At 40.2% G+C, this 9,649-nt stretch overlaps 1 non-coding gene across 1 annotated transcript; it reads left to right on the forward strand.

Annotated features, from left to right (window-relative positions):
• Positions 1 to 1,010: 1,010 nt before the first annotated feature.
• On the forward strand, positions 1,011 to 1,175 carry LOC134168051 (U1 spliceosomal RNA). The gene has a single exon (XR_009966390.1). It is a non-coding gene; the product is annotated as a U1 spliceosomal RNA (small nuclear RNA).
• Positions 1,176 to 9,649: the final 8,474 nt, after the last annotated feature.

The following is a 9,649-nucleotide window of genomic DNA, read 5'->3' on the forward strand; positions in this document are numbered from 1 at the left end:
TAGCAGTCTAGCAGCTCAAACGGTGTGAAAGAGATTGATGATTTTAATTTGCAGGAGACTACGCAAGCTCTTCCCAAGACTGAAGGCAGCTTGGGGAAAAAGCACTGAACTGTTTACTTGAACCTCATGAAGTTCAACAGGGCCACCTGCAAGGTTCTGCACCTGGCTTGGGACAATCCCAAGCGCAAACACATGGCCAGAGAATTCATTGAGAGCAGCCCCGAGGGAAGGGCTTGGGGATGCTGGTTGACAAGAAGCTCAACATGAGCTATCAGTGTGTGCTCACAGCCCAGAAAGCCAACTGTGTGCTCAGCTGCATCAAAAAGAACATGTCCAGCATGTTGAGGGAGGTGATTCTCCCCTTCTGCATCTCTCTGGTGAGACTCCACTTGAAGTACTACATCCAGCGCTGTGGTCCCCAAAATAAGAAGGACATGGACCTGTAGGAGTGAGTCCAGAGGAGGACCATGGAGATCATCAGAGAGGCAGAAGAAACTCCTAAGGAAACAACCTCAAGCAGCCAGGTTTTTTTTCACTTTTCATTATGAGGAACTCACATATTGATGGCTGAAGCAAGATGTTGAGATGATTGTTTTGAGGATCAGATGAGGCTCAGTAAACAGAGAGGTAACGTGTAGGTGGACATCATATATTGTATGAAATTAATTTAGCAAAAAAATGAGACAAGCTTTCACTGCTTTCAGGTCTGAAATGAGAACAGTGATTTTCCAAACCCCATCCAGGTTAATAATAACTGTTCTGAGCTTGCCTTGACTCAACTATTTGAGGAAGAAAAGGGTGACAAGAAATTGTGGGTCAGAGATGGGTAAGGGATTTCCAAGCAAAGCTAACAAGTTTAAATGGTATAAAAGAGACAAACACACATTCATTAACAAGAACAAGAGTGTTATCTAATTTGAAAAATCCCACCAAATTATGTCATTTTGCATTTTTATTTTATTCTGTCCTCAAAGCAACAGTAGCATGTTGAAAAGAAATACTTGAGTCAAATACTTACCTGGCAGGGGAGACACCATGATCAAGCAGGTGGTTTTCCCAGGGCGAGGCTCATCCCTTGCACTCCGCGTGTGCTGACCCCTGCGATTTCCCCAAATGCGGGAAACTTGACTGCATAATTTGTTTTTTTCTTTTTTTTTTTTTTTATGAGGAAATACGGTGGATGGATGATGGCAGAGCGGTGGATGTGGTCTACCTTGACTTCAGCAAAGCATTTGACACAGTCTCCCACAGCATCCTCACAGCTAAACTGAGGAAGTGTGGACTGGATGATCAGGTAGTGAGGTGGATTGCGAACTGGCTGAAGGAGAGAAGCCAGAGAGTTGTAGTCTATGGGGCTGAGTCTAGTTGGAGGCCTGTGACTAGTGGAGTGCCTCAAGGGTCAGTACTGGGACTGGTATTATTTAATATATTCATCAATGATTTAGATGAGGGAATTGAGTGTACTATCAGCAAGTTTGCTGATGACACTAAGCTGGGAGGAGTGGCTGACACGCCAGAAGGCTGTGCTGCCATCCAGCGAGACCTGGACAGGCTGGAGAGTTGGGCAGGGAATAACTTGATGAAATATAACAAGGGAAAGTGCAGAGTCCTGCATCTGGGCAGGAACAACCCCAGGTTCCAGTATAGGTTGGGAAACGACCTGTTAGAGAGCAGTGTAGGGGAGAGGGACCTGGGGGTCCTAGTGGACGACAGGATGACCATGAGCCAACGCTGTGCCCTTGTGGCTAAGAAGGCCAATGGCATCCTGGGGTGTATTAGAAGGGGGTTGGTTAGTAGGTCGAGAGAGGTCCTCCTTCCCCTCTACTCTGCCCTGGTGAGACCCCATCTGGAATATTGTGTCCAGTTCTGGGCCCCTCAGTTCAAGAAGGACACGGAGCTGCTGGAGAGAGTCCAGCGCAGGGCAACAAAGATGATTAAGGGAGTGGAGCATCTCCCTTATGAGGAAAGAGTGAGGGAGCTGGGTCTCTATAGTTTGGAGAAGAGGAGACTGAGGGGTGACCTTATTAGTGTCTATAAATATATAAAGGGGGAGTGTCACGAGGATGGAGCCAGGCTCTATTCAGTGGCAAACAATGATAGGACAAGGGGTAATGGGTACAAACTGGAACACAAGAGGTTCCACTTAAACTTGAGAAGAAACTTCTTCTCAGTGAGGGTGACGGAACACTGGAACAGGCTGCCCAGGGAGGTTGTGGAGTCTCCTTCTCTGGAGACATTCAAAACCCGCCTGGACACATTCCTGTGTAACACTATCTAGGTGTTCCTGCTCCGGCAGGGGGATTGGACTAGATGATCTTTCGAGGTCCCTTCCAATCTCTAGCATACTGTGATACTGTGAAATGAAGATAGCTAAAACAAATCTTCACTATGTTGAGGAAGTGAGGACAACTAGTATCTCTGTGTCCACTAGAGCTCTCCCATATCACAGACTTGCCAGGTGCATTTATTTCCTGACAATGAACATAAATGTATCTCAGAGCAAGGTTAGGAGAGGAAAGATTGCTGAATATCAAATGTTGTTTTGATTATTCATTTTATAGGAATTTTTACTTTTTTTTTTTAACAAGAATATTACATATTTACAAAAATAAGGTCCTTGAAGATCATGTTGTAGAAAGCATCTAGAAAGCATCTGTATCCAGAACCTAAGGAATCCAAATTCTTTCTGAGCATAACTCTGGATTTATGACTATATTCGCTTTGGAAAATAAGTCCCTGTGGACAGCTGACCCCTGCCATTTTATGGCTCACTGGTTCTTTGATAGCTGCTTCTGGGTGGCTGCAGGTTACAATACAAATATTTCTTCAGTTACCATTTACCTGCTTCCTTGTGGATTCCCCTTTCTTAATGTATGCCTGGCTTCACACAAAGGACTGGAAACCCAGCCTTTGTGAGTTTGTAAAGTCATGGGGGAGAGGAAAGTGACGGCCTAACAAAAGATCCTGAACAGCTTCTCATTCAGCTCTTTTTGTACGGGTCACCTACCTGCAATTTGTTTCAGGAACTTCTTTCAAAGGAGAGAAAGCCCCAACATGCTCATGTTGCCTATCTGATCTTTTTCCTGGTTTTTGCGCGCAAATACAATGCTGAGTGGAAACAAGGAATGTTAGAAACTTTTATTCTTGTTAGACTCTTCAGGGTAAACTAAGAAGGAACTGGTCATGCTTGGTGACTTTGCTCTGTTTAGTCAGATTCAGATGAAATGATTGCTGATAGGTTTCTGCAGAAACATTACGAAACTTATTGACTGACAATTTGGGAAGAATTTACCACACTCATTATGACTTCATTCTAGATAAATATTTCCTGTAAAACTAATACACAAAGACTTAAAAATATGTATATTTTTATATGTATATATATATGTATATATATGTATATATACATATGTTATATGTAATTTATATATTACCAGTATTAAATGTTCTTGCATTTTACTACTGTAGGAGCAGTTTTAACACATCAGGAAAAAAGGATCCTGACTTGAAGAGATATATCTCTGAATTGTTGGATTAGATGAGAATTGCTGTGTGGTGGAAGCTGTGCAGTAGTCCTAACATTTGACTTTTTTTATTTCGCTTTTTTTCACCAGGTGAACTCAAAGAATGTTAGACAGTGGAAAAGAAAACGAGCAACATCTATTATAAAAGGTTTTGTACCCTGCTTTGCTAAAGAAAATTCGTAACAGACACAAACCTCCAACCCACAATCCTCTCCCTCAAGATGGATGCCCAAATTCACATGGTACACTGGTGATCTCAGCTGGACTTTCACGGGATTAATATCTCTAGGAAGATGAGTTTGCAGAAAAGGGGTTATTGTTAAACACACCAATGATTTGTCATTTCCATACTTTTTAATTTCTCCATAACATCTGCTTTCTGCTATTGCGTGTTGTGTTTGCAGGACTAATAATTTATATTATCAGCAAATTACATTTGAAAATAAGTACAAGATCTCTGATTCGTTTGCATTTCTTTTAGAAATTACAATTCCTTAACTGGGACATGGAGGAGAGGTACAGCTGGTTTCCCATGTCCAGTTCAGTATCCAGTGCTATCTCCAATAACTGGAGGTCTACTGCATAGTCTGTAGAGTGGGAGAGGTTTTCTTCTCAAGGAAAATATCTTCACAGCTGGTCCATATCTGGGAAAAGTCAGATTTGTGTGAATCATCTTTTTCCAATGAGAAAACTTTCAACTGAAGAAATTCTGATCAGACCTAAAACTGGAGTCATAATGTTATATTGGAGAAAAAAACACTGGCAGTTTGGCTCTTCTTTCTTTGTCTCACACTCTCATATTGGTCAAACAGATGCAGCTCAGACCAGAAAAACCACACCAGTGAAAATGTCGTCAACGTCAAGATTGATGGCTTGGCTTCGTGAGTGAAGATTTGGGAAGGGGTTTACCCATGCTCACTACAAGCACAATGACTAAAGGCAATGTGGGATAGGCAAATCTGGTTGGAAAAAAGGCTGCTTAGGCATTCAGGATGTTTCCGAGCAGGACCGTCATCTCCTGGGACAATCTCAAGCGACCAATGTCCTGAATTGCCCACATGCAAGGTTGGATCTGCAGCTTCCAACGCACCTTGTCACATGCTGTTTTGTCCCTCGCCTGTCACTACAGGGCTTTGCAAGTGTGAGTAAGCCCTTCCAGCTTGTGCGCATCAAGATTATTTTCACATTATGTATCTCAGTGTTCAAACAAATAGCACTAAACCCATCTTTTTTTAAAATTATCTTTTAATTAAAATATTTTTTTTCCTCAACTGAGTGAAAAAGGTGCATTGTCACTTGGCAAAACCAATAAATCCATCAAAGTTCCCACACTGATTATCGTTCTTGCAGGAATGGAATTACATGATATCAAATACACACAGTCGTGCCAGCACACTCTCATCTTAGGATACAGGTTTCAAGGGCTTCCACCCAATCAAAAAGCCAGAGACATAATGAAAATAACTGCCTTGGACACTCTATGATTAATTATAAAAAGGCCTAGAAATATTATCTTAATAAACAGCCTTTGTAAGGAATACACACTGTTGAAATATACTTGTCAATGCCCAGCTCTAATAATGAATGAATGAATGAATAACACTTCTGTGATATACGAGGTGATGGCAAAAAGGAATGATACGAGGGATGTCATAGCTAAAGGATTAAATTAAGTTGTTTGAGGAAGGCTATGCCACATCATAGGGACTCTCCCTAGATGCCCTGGCTGCAAAAAAGGACAGCTGTTATCATTCATACCTGTACTTTGCCTGGGTTTGCTCCCATGCAGGCATAAGCCCTTACACATGTATATGATCCCTTCCAAAGGCCAACTGAGTTTCTCCACATCTAAGTATGGTCTTTGCCTTGTACAAAACCCACTGGCTGCTGTAAGATTTAATTTCACTTGCAAATTCTGTATGGTACTAGGGCAGAGTCCAGGGGAGTTGGAAAACTTTGGTTAGATACTTTTGTTCTTAGTAATTTGAGTCTTAGGTGTGTTTGATTTAATTTCAGGTGGGTAACTAAAACAGTTCCTCCCATAATCATCATGTTGGTTTTGGAAAAATATAAAGTTATCTGAAAGATCATACAAATATGTGTTCTGGCAGAGACTTACATGATCGTAATATCAAAGCCATTAAGCTTGTTTATTCTCTCAGTAATGAATATGCAAAAACCTTAGTTATAGTGAACTGTACATCTCCATTGATTTTAATAGGAGCAATCTTTCCTTCATGCTCAAGGCTGGCTCTGTTTCTTTGTTGTTGCAAATATCAGACAGACTAGGGTAAGACTAATCTTACTGGCATTCAGAAATTACTAAGTATTAGCCCTAAGTATTTCTTGGGAAGTATTTCCAGTAAACTAGAAATTAGAAGTATAGAAAGTAAAGTAGAAAGCAAATAATCTGTGTTTTAAAAGAATAGGGACAGATTTCCTGAATATTTTTGTAAGACTTTTTAATAAAAGAGCTGCAAATTATGTTTGAGGTTTGAAAGTTTTTCTGTAACAAGAAGCAGCAGTAAAGCTTTTCCATTGTGTCCCTTAAAAAAGTTATGACTTACTTTCACTGCATTTCCATTAATTTGTTTACACGTTACTTAAATGGAGGTTTTATGCTTTAAATCACAGTGTAAAGCCTGGTGCTCATTAGAAAGTGTTTCTGCCCCATTCACATCAATTGAGTTCTAGCCTGACTGGTCTCAAATCCAGCTCCTGAAATGGTACTTTGCTCATCAGTTTTCCACCATACAGGAAAACTGATTCCACTTTTTTCTCTATGATGATGCCACTTCAAGCCACCCATATGGCTGGACCTTTGTTTTTCTCTCCCTTCCCCTCCAGCTCTGTCCCTGACCCCTGAAGCCCCAACCTTCTCAGTGCTGGTCCTAATCCCTGCAGGCCCATGCTGTGCTTTGAGTTAATGAAACGATCTGGGTTAAAAACAGACTTCTTTTAATTAGGTCTGAATAATTTAAACACACTGATTTCCACAACATGCCATGGTCCAACAGATGGGGACAATGGGGGAGTGGAATTCAGTACCTGGGACCAGGGAGCCAGTAGCTGGCTTTGTGTAACTCCAACTAACACCTCCACTGTCACCAGGTCTTCAGGGAAAACACCTGAGTCTTGTTTCACTAAGGAAGAAAATTATGTCATCTGAAGCACACTGGCTTCTTAAAATACAGGTTGCTTAGCTTGGTGCTAAATCACAGAACTTTGGACTTCAAGAAACTTTTGCAGTATTCAAATGTCATTGCTGTGTCTCTTCAGAGGCTCAAATGGTCCATAGTGTCTAGAAAGGATATGCCAATCCTTTATGCTGCATGCAGCATCTTCTTGTCTGTGAACATGGATGAATGTTATCATTAAATCCAACTGATACAAATTGATAGCAAAGAGTCTAAGTGCTAATGAGGTTTGGTGCCACAGTTAAAAAACAGCTATCAAAAATAACACAAAGAAACCTTGGTATTGTAGTTTTTCTGCTATCGCTCCTTAAGAAATATTGCTACTACTGTAGATATGAAATCAGAAACGCCATTTCTTATCTCATTACTGCAAAGCCAGAGAGATCTTTTCCTCTAAGGGAAAAACAAAAATGTTATGAATAAGAAAAAAAGCTGTGGGGACATAAAGGAAAGGGAGAAGGGTTAATGCCCAGTTAAACAGGGGTGGTTTTTGTACATCTGCCTGGACATTCACAGGGCAGTATGACTGTACTAGTACAGCTTGATTTATTAAGACCCAGTTATCACAAAGGGATCGTGACCCACATCAAGGCACACAACAGGCTCTATTTTTTCAATTCTTAAGGTTGTTCAATCTACTGCAAATTCTGTGAACAAGTGCAATTTCTTTGCAAAAACTTGGTGTTTTTTCTCACTTTCCTTTTGCAGGATCACAGTAGCAACGTCGCCATACAATCCATCACCACCACTACAGGAGAGACAGTGTTATGATGTGTTGCCTTGAAATATAGTGGTTTTAGGACTGGGAAGACAGTTTGCCCTAGACAAAGGCACAAGTGGTTTACACTGTAGTACGTTAATAGATGGTTTAAGGGTGCATTTGATTGCTTTTGTGGCTTTCTTTTATGTACACCACAGATGCACAAAACCTGCATGTTGTATGCTTAATACTTGTGTGTGTGTGGATATGTTTCAATAAACCAGATTTGTCTAATGTAACAAATGCACAAAAATGTGTGCAAAAATGAAACGTAAGTTGCCCGTCTCTTTTGGTAATCTATGTTAGACATTGAACACCAACATCTGTTCTGGAGGGAGAAAAAGCAGTTCTGAGAAATAAGTTGCCCTGGAAGAAAATCACCTGCTAACCCACTATTCATTAGAGGCTGATTTATGCACAAAAGCCAGAGGGGTTTTAACCTTTCCAAAACTCTTAGATATGTTTGTTTTACAAACAGTTCTGGTGAATAAAAAAAAACCAACACTCAAACACTTTGATTTTGCTCATATGGTTTAATCTAACAGTGATCTTATTTGCTGAGATTACATTTTTATTAAAATTATCTGGACACATCATATATGGTTTCTTATGTTTTACATCACTGGTAAGGCAGCTGGTTTGCCTTGATCAAGCCCCATCAGGATGGTCAGTGACTCCATAATATACTATCAAAAAAAACAGTACCAAACAATGCTCTGGATACAAGGAGTCAATGGTCTCTACTGACACTGTTAGGATGGTCCATGGCATTGTCTTGGTTGGGTTCATCTCCCATACATGGTCCCTAAGCAAGGTTTAGAGATTAGTGCAGGACAAGGACATTTTTTTTCGGTGGAGGGACTGTGAAACCTTTGTTTCAAAAACTATGCGTTCCTAGTGGTATTAGAGCCACTGGCCCTTGGCACCTATAATTTACCCCTGTAAATACTGTCATATTGTGCTCATGGATTTCTGTGTTTGTATCTTTACCTGTTTCTCAGGTTATAGACTACAAACTTTCTAGGGCAAGGACTTTGTTCTCTTTGGTCATGTTACACACTAGGATCCTGGTCCATGACTGTGTCTCCTTCTGCAGTCTAAATAATAAGTAATTCTAAAACTAATTCAGAGCAGTGCTTCAGACGAGGGTATAGTAGAGCAGCATAGAAAAGAGCTATCAAAAGGCAGAAAAGAAAGCAAACTGCTACCTTATCCACTATGGAAACCATTTATTTTCTTACCCTTGCCATCCTTAGACATTTATGTTGGTTACAGAATTAGCAACCAAAGGAAGCTATGAACATATTTTTCATCTACTGCTGTTGCTGAAATTACGTGCAGTTGCTGTCATGTAAGACTCTTGATGAAGTCATAAATAAGTCCCTCCTTACATGGTGTGTTACAAGGCAGGAATGAACGGCTGACTGCCATGAATTTTTCTATCATTATTTTTCCTTTTCCTTATAACATTTCTAAACACACTTGTAATCACTTTTAGAAGGGAACCCTGTATTCATGCAAAGCAACAAGGGATACCAGCACCAAGACAGATACATCTGGACAATTTGGTAACTTCCCAAGCTTTGACTTAACTATTAAATTGGTGACCGTGTTTCTTTCCAGTCCATGTGGAAATCTTCAATCTCAAACTACAGAGGGCTGGTGTTGACATTTCTGATGGATTCAGGGCACTCCCAAACATTACAGATGTACTGATGCACTACTTGGAGTTCTGACGTTAATGAAAAATTTATAAATGTTATAAACAATCTGATTTTAAAATGCACAGATAGGACCAACTCATATTTGAGAAACTTATTGCTGCTGAAGGTGAAGAAGTTACACCCCAGAAGCAATTTGGCATGAAAAAATGACTTTGAAGTATACTACAGTGTGTCTGAGAAAACACATTAGTGCTTGAAAGTATACTGAGGAAAAACACAACCATTTTGTCTCAGGGATAAAATTATTGGCTAGGTCAATACACGCAGAAAACTAATTATGTCATACGTTATGTCAGTGAGAGCCCTCTGTTTCAAACATGCAACCAATTACCTTCAATAAATAGGAAGACAATACTTTTCCGTGTGATTTGAGTTGATGAAAACAAATACGATGACGAGATTTTTCTTCAGCTGAAACCCTGTTCCCAATTAATTAATTAGGTT

Source organism: Pezoporus occidentalis, unplaced genomic scaffold (assembly GCF_034315485.1).
Source record: "Pezoporus occidentalis ecotype Australia unplaced genomic scaffold, CSIRO_AGI_Poc_V1 ctg3, whole genome shotgun sequence".
NCBI lineage: Eukaryota > Metazoa > Chordata > Aves > Psittaciformes > Psittacidae > Pezoporus > Pezoporus occidentalis.